At 44.0% G+C, this 18,379-nt stretch overlaps 1 protein-coding gene across 3 annotated transcripts in view; it reads left to right on the top strand.

Annotated features, from left to right (window-relative positions):
* Positions 1 to 16,876: 16,876 nt before the first annotated feature.
* The window catches only part of STAC (SH3 and cysteine rich domain), a 139,415-nt gene continuing 137,912 nt past the window's right edge, over positions 16,877 to 18,379 (top strand). For 2 of the 3 annotated variants that reach the window (XM_065669166.1, XM_065669165.1), the window contains exon 1: positions 16,877 to 16,904. The gene's annotated coding sequence lies outside the window, so the exon portion shown is untranslated. The remainder of the gene's footprint in view (positions 16,905 to 18,379) is intronic. The other variant, XM_065669167.1, reaches the window with a different exon arrangement.

Here is an 18,379-nt window from a genome sequence, read left to right as displayed (position 1 = left end):
ATGTAGCTTCACGTGGTTTATAATACTGGCAATCTCCCTTAGGAATGGTGTTCACCATTTCTTTGTCAGGAATGGGTAGTGTTTCTTGTGATCCACTGTTTTGTGCTTTGTCTGAAGACAGCTCAGCTTCCTGATGTCCAGTTTGGACTGAGAAGCTCATCCTCTTTCACACTCCTGTCTGGTTCTGAGTGCTTTACAGAGCAGTGCTGTGGGGGGTTTATGTTTGTTTTGCCACTGATAATAATTCTTTTCATTTCCGTCAGAACTGTCACCTCACTGCCTTAGATCTGAAGGTCTCCAACCTGCCCTCACAGAAATAGGAGGTTAGAATCATAGAATCATAGAACAGTTAGGGTTGGAAAGGACCTCAAGATCATCCAGTTCCAACCCCCCTGCCATGGGCAGGGACACCTCACACTAAACCATCCCACCCAAGGCTTCATCCAACCTGGCCTTGAACACTGCCAGGGATGGAGCACTCACAACCTCCCTGGGCAACCCATTCCAGTGCCTCACCACCCTAACAGGAAAGAATTTCCTCCTTAGATCCAATCTAAACTTCCCCTGTTTCAGTTTGAACCCGTTACCCCTTGTCCTGTCACTACAGTCCCTGACGAAGAGTCCCTCCCCAGCATCCCTATAGGCCCCCTTCAGATACTGGAAGGCTGCTCTGAAGTTCAAGGAGTTAGGGTATGAAAGCTGAGCCTGCTTAATCTGCCTGTATAAACACTCCAACTTCAGTGTGTTTGGTATTGTACTCTACCTTTGAGGGATGTAGTTTTATCCTGCTTCAATACAAATCAGCTTTGAAGTTACATGAGACTTCAGTATTTAAGGTTCAAAACCCATTGAATTGATTTTGCTCTGATTTTTTGTTGTTCCAGAGTCATAAATCTGCATTGAGCCTTCAGTGAATAGAGGGGGGAGGTAGGGAAACAATAAATGTAATTGCTGTGTCTTTTGACCCAAGAGTGAAATAACTGATCCCAAGTTTAGCTCAGCTCCTTGGACAAAGATGGTTCAGATAAACTGAAGATGGAAAGACAGTCTGAAGTGAGTCTGCAAAGTTTTCAGTCTGTTTTTCATCTTAATTAACTTACTATTAAAGTCTCATGAGCCTCATGAAATTCCTCTCCCATATAATGGGAAAAGGGTAACTGAGACAAAAACCTCTGAAGGTTGTCAAGGAGATGGTATATTTGGAAAACTGGAGACAATAAATGGGTTTGACCCATAACTGCAGTCGCTTTTTGGCACGGGTTGTGACCTGTATGCACTTTGTCCAGGGTAGGAAGGCAGCTGAACACCTCCTTACTGGTTACTTTCTCTACCTCCCCAAGGACTTGATGGAGAGCATTGAGGTGAATGCACAGTGTGTCTGACATAAATCACAGCCTACTTGACACTGAGTTTGTTATCTGAAGTATAAAAACCATTTGCAAGAAATAATGGCAGTTTCTGCATTTCTGGTTAGTGAAAACAACCAACTTTGTGCCTCTGAACATATTAGCTGGATCTCACTTTAAAGGGCTAAGTATCGTGAATATTTACAGGTCTATTTACAGATCAACCATTAACCTCAGTGCTTGTGTCTTCTTTGAAAAACAAAATCCCGTTATGGCATCCTAGAGCGGAACAAAGAGTGCACCAAGCCTTTATGCATTATGTAGCATGAGAAGTACTTTTCCTTGATGCTTAAAACCTCCCTGCACTGTCTGAATGCTTGAGAGCGTTGCCTTGCTGTTAGAACACAGGGACAGCTCCAGCGCTCTAGCCCTTGGAAATAAACACATCACTTGACAGAACAACACAAGGCAGAAACGGTTTTTCTTCCTGGCTGTTCTGGTTAGTCTGTGACAGTTTACACAGCTCCTATCATTATGGTATCCTGGCGGATGGGCTGTCTCTGAGATCCTCTCATCACTGTACATCCCTGCGAAAGGCAGCGGTAAAGTGAGCTGAGATGCGCATCCCGTTGCTTATGAGAAGATCCTGCAGTTCTGACATAGTCTTAGGGCACGATGCAGTGGGGCAGATCAGGTCCTTGCACTTAGGTATTCTCCTGCTGCCATCCTCCTGGAATGTTTTCCATGCTTGTGTTTGCCTAATTTACAAGACCTGTCTGTGGCACATTCATCCTCAAAATAAAGACTATGTTATAATTCCCCAAATTATAGGTCACCCAGTGCCTGATCCCCCTCCTATTAATGAGGTCCGTAAGTACCTTGGTAGGGCTTCCCACCCTACCAACCCTTGAGGCTGCCTGCCTTAATTCTGCTTTCAGCATTGAGTCTTTATGTTTTGAAGAGCTGAGACCAAGAGAGCTTTTAATGGTGCCTTGCTTCCCTTGCATTATTTATCTTGCCCCCACATGCATTCCATAACCAGACCTCAGACATTATGATTTTTTCCTGCCTGTTTTTAATTCAATTACCTTTCACTGGGAAGGCAATAACAGGAGTTTGGCGATTGGAGCCGCTTCTTAAATGCCTTGGTATTGCATTGTCCAGCTGACATTTGTTTTCTACTAAATCTGTGATTATTTTGTTGCATATAGTTCCAAGATCACTGTCCATCAAATCCATCAAATAGTGCCATCAGATTTTGCCTTTTCCAGTCTCTAGACCTGCATATGACTGGGACACGAATGTGGAGGAAGGGATTACATGAATAATGCCTTGGTGAGCAAGTCCCTGGGCTGTGTTCAGGAGGAGGAAGACTGACGGATTGTCACCCTCATGAGGTTTGTTCCTAAATCTTGGTTGCCTTAGAGCTACCTTTTTCCAACCTCCCATCCAAGCCAGGAGGGCAAAAATACAAACCTGGAGTTTTGTTTTGGGCTCATTTCTGTTACAGTATCTGGGTTATGCTCCTCTGAAGAAGTTTTCTTCCTCAGTTCAACTCTTTGATATTGGTTATGTTCTGTATCGCTCTTAGTCAGGCTTTTTGTGAGGCTCTGCACTCTTTTATGTGCCCTTTAGTAATCGCATTTGGTATTTTTCGACTTGGAAAACATGAAATGCTCAGGTTGATGTTGCATTTATTATCCATGGTTTGTCTATGGAATAGAACTATGAGAGCAAGAAGCTGAGAACTGAACAATTCGGTGACTTCTCCTCCACTGTTTTGGTCATTTACTTTCTGAAACGGTAAAGCAATTTGGAGGCAGAAAGCGCAGTATGTTCGGGTGACAGGTCTGTGTTTAGACTGAAGACTTACAAAATTTATAGTAACAAATAAACGAACAAATCTTGGAGATAAAAGCCCTGCCCTCAGGAATCTGCCATGTCTCGAGCTCTAAACCTCACACAAGTTTCCTGTATCTTGCAGAAAATAAGATACTACAATTACTTAGGTGTGCTGCGTGATCCAGGTATCTGTGCAAGCTGTATTCCAGCTTTTGTGGGCCTGGTTTTGCCTTGCGTACTGCCTTTTGCCTTTCTCCTATTTGGCTTCATCAGAAGCTGGATGAACATGTGTTAGGAAAATTGTGCCTTCTGGCTTGTATTTGTCAAACTCAAGTTTCTAAGTTAAACTTCTACATTAGTACTTGCATGTTTCTTGCATAGAGAGCAAGCTACGTAACGATGCTGATAATTCTCTTTCTCCTCTTTACCGCTTCAGCTTGTTGGGTTGTTAAAACCACGAGAAAGATCAGGTCATGAGTTAGCAGCAGGGCTGTACGTCAGCCCCAGCCCCTCCAAGACTATCATGATGTTCTCAATGTCTCCCATGAGTAGAATTGCATTTATGGACTTGCCTGAGATTCAGGTTGTGAGACTATAAATGTTTCAGTTCAGATGTCCCTAGGCTTGCCTGTGGACGTCATCTTCCTCTTTGCAGGGATTTAGTGACATATAAACTGATGGAGGTTATTGCATGTGGGAAGGGAACAACCCCATCCAAGCAAAAGCTGTCAATTGCCTCCTCTCTGGGGAGCTATCTAAATGCAGCTACGATCATTATTCTCCTGCTCTAATTCCTTTCTATTTTATTTCACTTCCTTCCCTCACTTTCCCACAACAAATACTGTGTGGAGACAACGCTACAGCTATTGATTCCTTTTTGCTCATGTTAATGACACTTCTTCCTCAGGTGACTCTATATTAGAGTCGTTAATCAGATAGCATGGCCTATGAGCATACGGTCTCTGTTCATTGCCAGGAAGCAATAATTGGCAGCAAGGCAGCAGCAGTGCACCCTGGAGAGAAATTTCTCTTAAAAGTGAAAATGCCATTCTCCCTTCCCATGCTAAGAATCACTGGAGCGATGTCTGCACCTGTATATAGCCTTTCCTTACAGCAGCCATCCCATTCGTAATCCTCTTTTGGCTATAACGCTACAGTAGCTTGGATTGCAATGTACCATTTTTAGCACTTATCACATAGCAGCAGGTATCTGGGCTTTTACATCATAGAATAGCCACCACTACAGCAGTGGCTTAGACGACAGCAAAGTACTGTCCATAACGTATGATCTTGAGCGATGTCTAGTAGCCAGAATAAAAATCGATCTGACATCTCAAGGCACTAAACGCAGCTGAATGGGCTTGCTAAAATGGGACATAACAAGTGAAACATGCAGCAGAACCAGGAAAAGAGAGCATACATTTGCTCTCAGGCCAGCTTAATTGCCTGGGTTACAGATTACTGCTAGGCTTTAGAGGATAACGTCACAACTAGAGCTGAGGGAGTACTGCAAAGTGGGGTGCTTAGGCTGTTGAGAGTTACTCTCTAGGTAGCTCCATCAGTAATAACCATTTCATACAGTTCCGTATCCAATACTTGACCAGTGTGGTTTTTGCTGCTCATTCACTATTAGTAGTAGCTTGGGTGGACAATGCTAATTTGCAGGTATATTTTCTGTTTGCATGAATACATGGGTTTGCTTCTCAGAACTGATGCAAGTATAAGCACTCTCCTTAAGGATGAATGGCTTTATTCCTGTCCAGTGTTATCTAACCAGTTAGATTAAAACAATGTGGCTGGTCATTCCTATTTAAATAAAAAAGTGAAAACTTTAGGGCCAAGAAATTCTTATACAATTCAGATAGGAGAGATTGTGTCTGACCCAGTCACAGTAAAGAAGAATCTAAATCTCCTACACTGTAGGTGAACCTCTTAAATCTAAAACTTTATAGCACATGATATAATCAGGTAAGGAAGATTGCAAACTGCTGTCCTTGATGGGGGACTGAACTTTGCCTTCCTGCTTCAGGCAGGACTGAGCCTTGAAGCACCATCTCTGAGAGCTGCACATTGACAGGGAGGACTAATGTTAGCATGAGGAGATCTCATTCGCTTCAAATACAATTACCCAGGTGTTCTTATGAAGATTGAATCTCAGAACCATGCAACTGTCCAGAAACCAAGATGCTGCCCTCCCCTCAGGCTAACCTCCAAATCAAATTTGCTGAAAGACTTCTGCCCTGGTTTGGGCTGAGATAGAGCTAATTTTCTTCCTAGTAGCTGGTGCAGTGCTGTGTTAGGGACTTACTCTGAGAATGATGCTGATTACACATTGATGCTTTAGCTATTGCCCAGTAGCATTTACCCTGATCAAGCACTTTTCAGTCTCTCATGCTCTGCCAGTGAGGAGAAGCACAAGAAGGCAGGAGGGAGCAGAGGCAGGACACCTGACTTGGACTAGCCAAAGGCATATTCTATACCATAGAACATCATGCTCAGTATAGAAACATGGGCAGGCATTGGCCAGAAGGGACCAATAACTGCTTGGGGATGCGCTGGGTGGTGAACAACTGTACTGTGCATCACTTGTTTATTCCTTCGCCTCTCTATTTCCTATTATTATTATTATTATTATTATATTTCAATTATTAAACTGTTCTTATCTCAATTCATGGTTTTTTTTTTACCCTTTTTCCAGTCCTCCTCCCCATCCCTCTGGGCAGTCGCGGGTGGGGGGTGGGGGCAGTGAGGAAGCCTCTGTGTGCCTCTTAGTTGCCAGCTGGGCTCAAACCATGACAACTTCCCATTTCCTCTTGTAGCTATCCCAACCCACAGGCATTGCTGCTTCCCTTGTGCAGCTTGGCAGCAGTTGCTGGAAGTGCTGAAAGAGGAGCTCAGCTGGGTTAGTGCCAACCTGCTCCTGCTGCAGGCTCTTCATTAACATACACAAACCAAGGGGAGGGCTGCTAAGGTGTGGATAAACTCATATGAATGCTTGCAGAGAAACTGCAGTGGGGCCCAAGGAGGAAGGGCTGGTGGGAGGGTTTATTGCAGAAGCAGAGTAGGAAGCAGGTTCTGAGAGTAGGGGAGAATGTGGAGGCAACACGAGTTGAACAGCCTGAAGTAAAGCTTGTCACTATGGAAGGGGATGAAGATGCCCAACAAACCTGAACAGAGGCAGTGTGTATGCACTCAGCGATATGCCAGGTATTCACTGTTAAAAAGTTGATACACTTCACGTAGGGGGTCACAGAATGAAACGTCTGATTTAGAGAATGGCTTTCTAGAACCCAAGCTGCTCGCTCATTGTGTTGAGTTCAGCTTTGCTAAGCTCACGAGTCCTGGAACATGTATTTTTTTTGCATTGAATGCAATCTAGGAATGGGGACAAGATGCATTTAGAGATTAGCCAAGATTTCTAAGACAAAAACCTGGAGTGTTGCACAGCTGCAGCTGCGATGGAAAAATCCATCCTCTGGAAACAAATGCCAACAGGACCTAATTGAAACCCCACTGCAGGGGACGCAGCCCTTGTTATCAGTTTCAGTGTGCTTTGGATGAAGCTTTTAATGTCTTGGCGGGTCTCACATCATAACTTCTAATGGTTTTCAGTTGTGCTGAACTCCGAGTTTGCATGTGCTTCAGGGCAGTAACTGTTTGTCAGGACTGCTCTTTCCACATGTAAATAGGTCTAATTTGTAAGATGTTTATCTCTGGGAACTCCAGCCAGCTCCCTTCCAAGGCAGGCATTTCTTCCAAACTTCTCTGCATGTGTGGCCAGGGAATACAGGTCTGGAGAGGGAGAAAGGGACGTTGTAAACCGTGTTTTTTCACTCTTATAAGGCAGTAGAATTCTTCTTCACGGACTGACTTCACGCATAAGTGCAGCTCATGTCACACATTAATCTGCGCAAGCATGGGATGTCTGTCTTCTTTGTTTCTGTGTGTGTTTTGCACGTTGGTTCCTTGCACTTGAAGGACGGAAGGAATGTACAATAACAGAAATAGAATGTACAATAACAGAAATAGAGCATGGGAGAAAAGGAAAGGAAGCAAAAATTCAGAGAATAACCCAAGTTAAGTTACAGTTTCAATACATCTTGTCTATCCTTTGCTGATCAGGAAAACAGGACGAGAAAGGGAGCCTGCACACCTTAATTTCCTGGCTTAGGCTTCTCCCAGTCCTGCCCCAAACCCCATTGAAACCAGCAGTACTTCCCTACTAACTTCGGAAGTTCCTGGCTTAGACCCATCAGCCTGTAGCTCTCTAGGAAGGCAGGACACCTGGTGGTGGAGAGATCTTTCTTTCTCAAAGGGTAAGGGGGACCTTAAGTCATCTGCAGCACATGGGTGCGAGTTACCTGCCCTGTCTCCTTGCTCAAACATGATGTGAAGCAAGTATGTGAATAGTTTCAACAGCTCTCTCTCACTGATAACAGTTATCATGTAATAATACGCCATATAAATTTATTTAGCACTTGTTATTAACAAATGCTGTACTAATTCCAGCAGTGTTGCAATTATATTGCTGTTATCAGTAATAACTGCGGTCATGATCCATCTCTACTAGATCATGGATGACTTGGCTGGCACATCACTAGGCTGGAGCTGATCAGTTGCTGGTATTTACTTGCATCATGCTCACCAAATGCTGTATCTCTTAGAAGATGGAGATGTCACAGTTGTTTACACATAGAGAGGAATTTGCTTACTAACTAGATGTTATCGCCAGGGGTTTGGGAACAAACCAGGCAGTCAGCAGTGTTTTGCCCTCTCCACTCCTACCCAGCGATCTAGAGCTGACCTGGCTATCACTGTTCTTCAGTCACACATGAAACCGGGTGTTACAGGACCCAAACACAAGCCAAAACAGTACATTCACCTGTTTCTGTGTTAACTAGAAACTTCCACAGCAGCAGTGTGCAGCCTTCGCCCATACCAGCAGATGGGGTGGTTACAGTGCGTTTTCAGCCTGCTCTGCAGTATCTCGTTCGTGAAGTATTTTTTCCCTGCAGAGCTCCAAAGCTTATTTTTCCTTAGGTACCAGCTTTTTGTGGTTAATGGTATGATTGGCTATTGCCTGGCTTAATTCTGCAATCACTGCTGATGGATGAGGGTTTGAGGCTCTGTTTTCCAGGGCAGTGTCCCAAGGGCTGCATCTTAAGGGTATTCTGAGAAACGACAGAGGAGTAGCCCATAGCAATAGCACCGAAAAACCACTTCATTTCTGTTCAGTGAGGCAGGTAATGTTCATAACAAACTCCCCACGGTTATTCCTGTTTACAAGCCTGAGATATGTACCAGGTTTAAAACTGTAGTGAGATTCCAGTGAGAAGGCAGAGATTAGAAATAAACAGTAGTGCTAATGTGTTTGTAACACAACGCAGAGCAATCCGATTCAATTCAATTGGGTTGAACCGCCTAAGAACTGTGTCGTGGCAGCTGTTGGCAAAGAGCTAATAATATTTAGGTAGATAGTTCATAATGATGAGTCAGAAGGTTGCAACGTCCTTGAAGCAAAGTGCCTTGACCATCATCATCAGTCAGTGTCAAAGACTTTTGTGACCGGTTCTCATCTGGGTGAGTGGTTTGAGATGCACTTGAGCGGACAAAGCAGGCATCTGGGTGCAACTTCTGGGACTCCTCTGTCCATCCAGATGTACAGCCACAAATAAAGTTATCCCAAAGCCCAGATGAAACTTCAGTTCAACACCTAACATCTGATGAGGAGTGAGTGTTTGCTGCTGCTGGGAAAGGCAGATATGTATATATATGTCCTTTGCCATCTGACCTTCCAAAAAAAGATGGTCTTTACACACATATACACAAACACGTTTGTTTTTGCTTTCTCACAGTTAGTTCATAAATTAAGGCTCTGGGGTTTTATATCCATAAGAAATCTCACGTCAGTCTGTTGCTGTAACTACACATTGTATTCTATGTACCCTGTTATTTATTGTAACAGAAGAAAGGCTGTAGAATCCAAATAAACTGGTTGCCTAGGGTTAGATATGACTTCTCTTTGGAAAAGGCAGTTGCTTGAAGTTCAAACCTGTTGTAGCAGGGAATGAGCTTTTACATTTGTTTTGGGAGGGGAGGGGACAGTTTCTTTAGACCAGAGGATGCTTCCAGTATGAAAGTCAGCAGCCAGAGCAGTGACCGGGGACACTGGGAATTTAAGTTGAAGTTCATTTTGCTTGATGGAGGACTTGGACCTGAAACTCCAGTCTTTTACCTGTTCAAGGCAGGGGTTTTAATGTCTGACCAGCGATCCTACGGCACATATAAAAATGTGTAAGCAAACTTCAGTGACACACTCACTTCGGATGTAAGTATCCTTGCCTATTTATATTTGAATCAATGTTGAAAAGCATATGCAAGATAGCACTGTAACACGTTGGTTTATCAATATGCAGGTGAAGAAGAAGGGTTCCCCTTTCCAGAGTGAGCTGTTCTTACACGAGTTTGCTGTTTGCTATGTCATTCACCTTCCCTCAAATGTCCCGTACCTGGAAAGCTGCAAATTGGCCGTTTTGTTAAGAGAAAAAATGCAGACTCTGTGATGCAGTTCCTTTAGTTTCTTCATGTGGCAGCTTTCTATAAAAGCTGCTTGGCTGAACTCTTCCTTGCATTTCATGTTCCTGCCAAGATCTCCTAAAATATACTTGGCCTTTCACCAAAAGAGTGGGACAGGGATATAAGACAGGCAAGTTTACCCCAAGCCGGACCTGTAGAAAATAACAGGATCATGAAGCACTTGAATAACAACTGCAGAAAGAGAAGAATAACTACCGTGAGGGCACTTCTGCATTTCCCATAAAAAGAAGGTATAAAAATTACAGCCACTTCTGAGGAAGAATGAGCTCTATAACCAAGTTTAGCTTTGGAATCTGCAGGCTCTGCTTCAGCCATAAGGGTTTGTGTACCTTCCAGGTTTTCTAGGTTTAAAAAGAAAGCATTTTCTGTAACACTTGTTTCTCCTGTGTCTTTAGACCATGCCAGGCACAGCAAAATTCCATTTGTATAATCCTGGATGGAACAATCAGGTTTTCTTACTCTTCGGTTAAGAAGGACAATACATGGCCCTACCAAGATCAGAAGAATACCGTTTAGGAATCATGTCACTTGTTGATGACGGTATGCAAAGACCTTTATGAGACCTTTTGTCTTATGATGTGATCAAAAGTAAGACTGTGTTAGAGTCTTAATTTTGTAATTAGTTCTACAAATCTAAACCACACAAAAAGCTTTTCATTGAGGCCTCAAATGTTCATGGTCTAGGGTTAATGTTCTATACAAAACCAATACAAATATCTGTTTAGGAACATGATACAGGTTAAAGCACTAAGCACCTTTGAGTGAAGCAGTGTTATAGGATGGGCCTAAGGAAACAGGAATCAATCTACCTATCAATCAAACCTACCATACAAAGTGAATTTTCACCATACATTTCATTTGGTAGCTCTGAAAGGCAAACAGTTGTCATAGAAACAGTAAAATAAATCCATTTGTTGGGACTGGATGATGTGCCTCCTTCGAAAATGCAAATAAAGATTCACTAGATAGATTTCTGTCCAGTGTATATCGAGCCAGAACTTTCAGTTTGAACTAATGTGCTTCTGGTTGTGCTGGTTTCATTTACATGGCTAATCCTTTCCATGCTGGCTGGACTTTCACAGCGTGCTGTTCTAGTTCCTGTGATTTCATATTGCAGCTTGTAATCTTAGACATTTCAGACCTTATCTTCAATCCTACATCCCTGCATAGAAGCTTTTGAAAATTTACCTCAAATAAATATGTTAGGACACTTTAGGCTTCATTTTCCTACTATGTTCTCGTCTCCTTTATTAGAGCCATTGTGCAAATCCAAGGCACAGACTGCAATCAGGCTTTGCAAGCTTTTAAGCTTCTAGTCCTCTGTCTGTTTAAAGTGCTAACAGTTGATAAACTGCAGTTCCAAGCATCACAGTCTTTGGCCCTGTCTAGTATGCTATGAAATGACTGGGTAAGGGATGCAAGGGAAGGATACCGAAGTGGAGACTGCATCACTTACTCTAGCACTAGACAAAGGTGGGAGCAAGGCTGAAATCTGCATTTGGAAGTGAAATGTTTTCTAGCCTCTGGAGGAGCAGAGCTAAAGTTTCAGATGAAAGAGGGGAGATTTACACATTAGGCAGGAGCTCTTCCCTGTGAGGGGGCTGAGGCGCTGGCACAGGGTGCCCAGAGAAGCTGTGGCTGCCCCATCCCTGGCAGTGCTCAAGGCCAGGTTGGACACAGGGGCTTGGAGCAAGCTGCTCCAGTGGAAGGGGTCCCTGCCCGTGGCAGGGGTTGGGACTGGATGGGCTTTAAGGTCCTTTCTACACAAACCAGTCTGGGATACTATGATATCACCCATGAACAGTGAGGAAACTGAGGGTCACAGGAGCAAAGGGAACCTGAAGGGCATGATGTGTGCTGTGTGCGCTACGGTATAGCTGCGAATTTGTGCTTCTGAGAGAACTTCTGCCTGAAAGAAGTCAATCAGGCTTTTACAGAATTTCCCACAAAAATGTTCCTCAGACTGAATAAAGAAAGAAAGAAAGAACAGAAGCCTGTCGTTTGAGAAGTAAAATGTTTTACCTTCCTGCCAAGCTCTATTTCTGACAGGCTTGCAGCATGAGATGTATGTATATATATCATATAGACAGGAAAAGATAAGTAAATTTAGTAAGTCTGCTCAAAAAGCTGTAATTCCTTGATATGCAGAGTAATAATAAAACCTTGAGAGTTTTGTATTTCTGTTTTCTGCCCAATGACTAGCATAAAGGCGATGATTACCAATTCCTTCAACTTCAAATAGAGAACTCCAGCAAAAAATACCAATTTGTCCAGTTTTACTGAAATGCATCTGACGTGTGTCTTGAAGCAAATGTTTGCATCAGTTTTTCTTTAGCTTTTCTTTAGTTTTCCTGGAGTTCTCAGTTTCGGCTGGTTACAGCGACATGGCTTCTTGCGCAAACACGCACGTAGGGAGGAGCTGATGGGTTTGAAGGGGATAAGCAGAAAACTCGTGTGCTCTTTCCCACTATCCAACTTTTTGTGTCCTTTAAAATATTCACAATGTGCTTTTTCCCTTCTGCTGTTGATTTCTATGGTGTGCCCTGGCCAAGACTGTAGGCAGTACTGACATGATATTTCACTTTAAAAGCTGTCCTCCCGAGACTTCCTCAAGCCGAAGCACAACATCCTCTAAGACTGAAGAAACTGGCTATTGAGGATTTACTTCCAGCATTTCAGATGAAGAGAATTTTAATGCAATTTGGAGAACACTCTGCATTTCAAGGGTTTTCTTTCTAATGTCTGAAACTATAAATCTTCTAAATTTTGCCTCTCACTGGTGTACCAACACACTTTCATCAGAACCGAGTTACACAGTGGAAATACTCCCCTGTTACTAGGGGGACTATGCAAACTGTCATGCTTCCTTTGAAAACAGCTTGTTTCAGGGACACCTAAGGATTAGAACTGTATACATATGTATAAAAGCTGGAAAATAAAGGCAGGTCAATTATAAACCATGCTAACAACAACGAACAGGCAGGTGTAGAGACGTAGGGATGACAATGAGCTAGGGGACTGTGAAACCATATCGGTCCAGCTAAGCATCTGGCCTTTGGCATATTAGTGATAAACTCTTCTACATCTGTCTTCTGGGAGAGGAACGTTGGAACAAAATGCACTTCCATTCTCCATTTAATACTTTCAGTGAGTGACTTTGGAAGTATAATTTCATTTTACATTGAACAACTGCAAGCATTATACGCATTTGGAGAATGCGGAGGGGAGGGCAGTCAACAAATTTTAATCAAGAAACTACTTGCATAACGAAGGAAGCAATGCAGCAACTGAAGGGAGGCAACACCATCTGGAGAAAAAGACTGATAGCTCATTGAGAAGCCAAGGGTCTGTGAAAGAGAGATGTCTCTGGGCTACACAATTAACTTGGTATTTCATGTCTTTACGGTAGGTGGGTTGTAGGTTAGTTCAGAGACCAGTGAAACTGGGAAGTTTAGATTGGATCTAAGGAGGAAATTCTTTCCTGTGAGGGTGCTGAGGCACTGGAATGGGTTGCCCAGGGAGGTTGTGAGTGCTCCATCCCTGGCGGTGTTCAAGGCCAGGTTGGATGAAGCCTTGTGTGGGATGGTTTAGTGTGAGGTGTCCCTGCCCATGGCAGGGGGGTTGGAACTGGATGATCTTGAGGTCCTTTCCAACCCTAACTATTCTGCGATTCTATGAAACTCATACAATACTCTGGAGACTGAGAGTAGAAGGGGAGAGACAAACATAGCTTAAAACAAAGCTGGGCCATTTTCTCTATTTCCATTTCCTGGAAACAAATTTCTCTATTTGAATTTTCTGGAAATCACACAGAAGTGAAATAAATCACTGTGTTTAAAGCTTTCGCCATCTGCACAATTTCACACCTCTCCTGGGGCTTGCCGCTTCCAAACAATCCCATGATTTGGCAAATGTCACAGCTGGTTTTCATATTTGTCATAGCCTGGTGACCTGCAACAGCAAGAGGAGACCCGAAAGTAAGAATTAGGCTATCCCAAAACATTTAGTTCTTCAGTAAGAGACAAGATTAATGTTCTTTATGTCCCTATTCAAGCTTTTTTCTTCTGTTGATCACTTTAATGGGCTGTGCTGTGCTCTGCGAAGCATTTCCATGATGTAAGAACTCTGCTTCAATAGTTACAGAGAGAGAGGGGAGTTGGTGCCATCCAATGATCGTTCTGATGTTTCACCTTTTCATTAAGCTAAAACAGGTATTTGCAAGAATAAAATGCCATGTGAGAGAGAACTCATCAAAGGTAATGCAGTCTTTCCATGAACCCAATAAGGATGTACGGACAAAATGATGTTAATGGTTGGCTTTCTGAGTATTTTCCCTCTGCTGTTTTTCAGAAGTGGCTTTTGTGAACTGTGTGTTAAATAACCATCTTTTCCTCTCACATCCTGATTTCTGCCATTGACTTTTTGCTTTTGAGATCGGAAATGCTGCTTTTGTGATATAACTGCACCTCCCATGGTGGAAGACGGAGGAAAAACACATTCTGTGGCTGCTGTGCTGGTCTACACAGAAGTATTAGCGGGTCTTAGGCATATGTTCACTGTGCTGCTTTAATATTTGATTCCATTTTATGAATCTCTTACACTTGAGCACCTTTTTTGGGTTTCTAGCAGTGTTACAGCCTTTAAGATACTCGTGAGGTTGGAAAACCAAATGTGCACTGATTGAGGGAAATGAAAGAACAATAGGTTCTTATAACTGCAGTGGAAACTATTTAGCCATATGAAAACGTGGGAGAATCTGCACTAGGTAACAACTGTTGTGTGTATTTCTGGGTGTGAGAATGTAGATTAAATTGGATTTGGAGAGAAAAGCTTTTCGCCTAAATGGGATCACCAGAGTTGCAAGCCTGTGTAACAGTAAAAATGGGAAGTTTCAGCCAAGTTTAATGGAGAGGACCTAATTCCCAGTATCTGTGCTGGGTGTGGAATTGCTGTGATGTGTAATACAGCAGAGAACAAGCCTGATAGATTTTACTGACGTTCATCCCATTGCTACATGAGAAATAGATCTAAGATAAGCCATCATAAATAAAATGTCTCAGAAATCCCTGAGGCTGCTCAAGGTAGCAGTTCTTCATGACAAAACAGTCATTTCCTTCCTTCCCGAGCAAATACGAACTGTTAAAAGAGTTGTTACACTTAACAGTGGATTGTGCTCCTGAAGAGTTTACTTCCAATGAAGCCCAGTTCCACTGTGGGCATTCACATGGTTGTCAACAGCATTTCACCTGCAGGAGTTGTGACCCAGTCGCCAGTAATGGGGTAAAGATTCCCATTCCCCAGCACAAGCAAACATGACTTCGGTGTTTCGAACCTAGACTTCGGCTATAACAGTGCACAAAGCAATTCTTGTGCTACTCCCCAGCCTGGACACACTCTCCCATTACCATGCCCTTGTTGAAAACCATCTGTAACTAATCGTTCCCCACCGCCCTGCCCCACTTGTGCAAAGACAGTAAGGAGGGAAAAACCCCAAACCCCAAAGTGGGGGTACCTTCTTGTTTTAAAAAGCAGGTACAATGACAGCTTCCTAGGGATAATTATTGGGGTACAGCCTGATAGAGAAAGCTGGGAGGAGCGCTGAATGAGGCCGGATAGCTGAAAGGGAAAATGGTCTCTTGAGTGTGAAGTAAACAGCTGATAGTGCAACTCTGACTTCAGGCAAAGCTAAAGGAAGTAAAATCTAAACGTACTGGGACAGGGTAAGGGGTCCATCTACCTGCACACATAGTTTGGGTTATTTCGGTTTGGTTTTGGGGTTTTCTTTTTGATAGCTCATATTTCTACCGAATTAATTTGGCCATCAAAATAGCAACAATAGAGAAATGCTGTGAGGGTTTATTGTTCTCTGCTTCATAGAATCACAGAATAGTTTTGGCTGTAAGGGATCTTTAAAAGTCATTTAATCCACACACACCCCTGCAGTGAGCAGGGACCCCTTCCACTGGAGCAGCTTGCTCCAAGCCCCTGTGTCCAACCTGGCCTTGAGCACTGCCAGGGATGGGGCAGCCACAGCTTCTCTGGGCACCCTGTGCCAGCGCCTCAGCACCCTCACAGGGAAGAGCTTCTGCCTAAGAGCTCAGCTCAGTCTCCCCTCGGGCAGGTTCAAGCCATTCCCCTTGGCCTGTCCCTACAGGCCCTTGTCCCAAGCCCCTCTCCAGGTTCCCTGCAGCCCCTTTAGGCACTGGAGCTGCTCTCAGGTCTCCCCTTCAGGAGCCTTCTCTTCTCCAGGCTGCCCCAGCCCAGCTCTCTCAGCCTGGCTCCAGAGCAGAGCTGCTCCAGCCCTCGCAGCAGCTCCATGCCCTCCTCTGCCCTTGCTCCAGCAGCTCCACGTCCCTCTCGTGCTGCTGCCCCAGAGCTGGATCAGGACTGCAGGGGGGTCTCCCCATAGCACAGCAGAGGGGCAGGATCCCCTCCTTTGACCTGCTGCTCACGCTCTGGGGGTGCAGCCCAGGATACAGCTGGTTTCTGGGCTCAAACACACACTGCAGGTCACATTCATCTCCCAAGCTGTATTGATACCAGAGGTTGCCTGAACCCAGGCACAGGACATTGCACTTGGCGTTGTCAAACCTCACGATGTTCACATGTGCTCACTCCTCCAGCTTGGCCAGGTTCCTCTGGAGGGCATCTTATCCCTCAGGTGCATCAACTGCACCACTCAGCTTGACACACAGGCACACAGGTGAAGCTGATGGGTCAGGAGGCCCCAGCGTCCTCCCTCCCACCGTGTTTAAAAATGGGTGCAGTATTCCTTTTTCCACTCACCAGGGCCTTCACCTGATGCCAAGGCTTTTCAGACATGGAGTGTGCCTTGTTTCCAGCATAACCACCTCAGCTTAGCGCAGGCAAAGAGTAAAAGCTGACTTTGTGTGTGAGGTGGGGTTGTGTGTGCAAACGAGGACACAGAAACACCAAATTAAGGTCTGAGTGAGCAATGCAGCACAGCTGGTGCTGGCCTTGGTGGGAGGAATAAAATGGGAAGGAGGAGCTGCATCCATTCTTTCTTTCAACCTCTTGTTGGTAACTTGTCAGGCCCTTCCTACGGTGGAACCTGCCAGCCCAAGGACACAGCAGCTGTGTTACCTGCTTGCTCACAAGGTATTGTTGCTAAATACATCTTAAATGACTATAGGTGCCCTTGAAAACTAAAATGCTTTTGTCCTGAAAAAAAGACCTTTCTGCATATTGGGATACAGATAGTATTTGTTCCTTTGCATGAAAGCTCTTAAATACTGTTGTGTTTAGGGCTGACACACAGATACAAGTCTCTTTCTTTCCTTTTTTCTTCTATGCGTGTAATGAAACTAGAATTACAAAAGGTCCTTATGCAGGCTGAACAAGGCAAAGGGCAAGTGGCAGGGTTTCAACACTTGCTTCCTACCTCCTCCTTCCCCACGCACCACTCACCCATGGACATGCTTGTTTGCTTGCCCACAAGCCTGTTACAGTCTGGGTCTTAATGAAAATGACTTTTATTTTCCATATATACCTTCAGAAGGTCTTGGGAAGGCACCTTCCCCTACAATTTGCCTGGTGGGTGATGCTGGGGTGCAGTAGCGCTGCAGATGAGGAAGATGCTGGAAATTAGGTCTTGTATTTTCTTTGTGTTATTGTGGGGCAAACCATGGTAGCTCTTGAAATTTCAATCTCTTTTAGCCTTTCTGCTGTAAGCGGAACACTGATTTTTCACTAGAGGAAGGCCTGTGCAAAGATGTAATCACACTTTGGGGGATTCAAAGATGCTTTGCACGCAGGATTGGTAATGACTGAAATGCCAACTGCCCTAAAACCTAATGGAGAGATTCCAAACTGATTCATCTCGTGCTATCCAGTTCTCAGCTTGTTTCTCTATGAAATTGATTCATAAAAACGTCCTTACAGGCTGGCTCAGGTGCAGCCAGCATCTCTGGAAGGTAGGTGCAGGAAAAGTTGTTGGCTCGATTAGGAGAATTGCTGTGTGTTTTCCATTTGAAAGAGCTGGCAATTACATCACGTTGCTATTTTTAGGCAGATAATAAAGTGGAACACTGGGTTAATGAAAGCAGCCTGCGCAAGCTGAGTGCTATGGAGTATTCACTCAGCGTATGCATGGCAGGCTGTATGTCTGGAACACAGTGCAGTCCACCTGCCTCTCAAATACGACTCAGATTTTTGCCTGAGAAGAAAAGCTGGCTCTATTGGCAAAACAGAAACCGCAATCGGAAACAACTCATCTCTTAATCCACTCTTTACTTCCTAAATTCCTTGAGTTTATTTTGGAGGTGAAGGAGCGCTAATGCCATCATCTGAACACAAATGGTGTGGAACGGTAGGAAGGGAGGAATTTGACGTACGCGCTGTTATTCACAGTGCTTTCTGCAAACGGGCTCTGTGTTCATTCTGCAGCGCAATTCCCTAAGGGCTTAAAAAAACCACCCTGAGTTTTGTAGCTCCATTTAGCACACTCTAGCAGGTTACACACAGTTTTTTGAGGCTTCTCTGTTTAAATGTCTTATGTGTTGCAATACCAATGGTGGTGGTGTTTTGGGCAAACAAGAGTTGAAGGACTATCTGTGGTGATACTGATGCTCAAA

The sequence above is a fragment of the Lathamus discolor genome, chromosome 2 (assembly GCF_037157495.1).
Source record: "Lathamus discolor isolate bLatDis1 chromosome 2, bLatDis1.hap1, whole genome shotgun sequence".
Lineage (NCBI taxonomy): Eukaryota > Metazoa > Chordata > Aves > Psittaciformes > Psittacidae > Lathamus > Lathamus discolor.
This window is presented reverse-complemented; position numbering and strand designations above follow the sequence as displayed.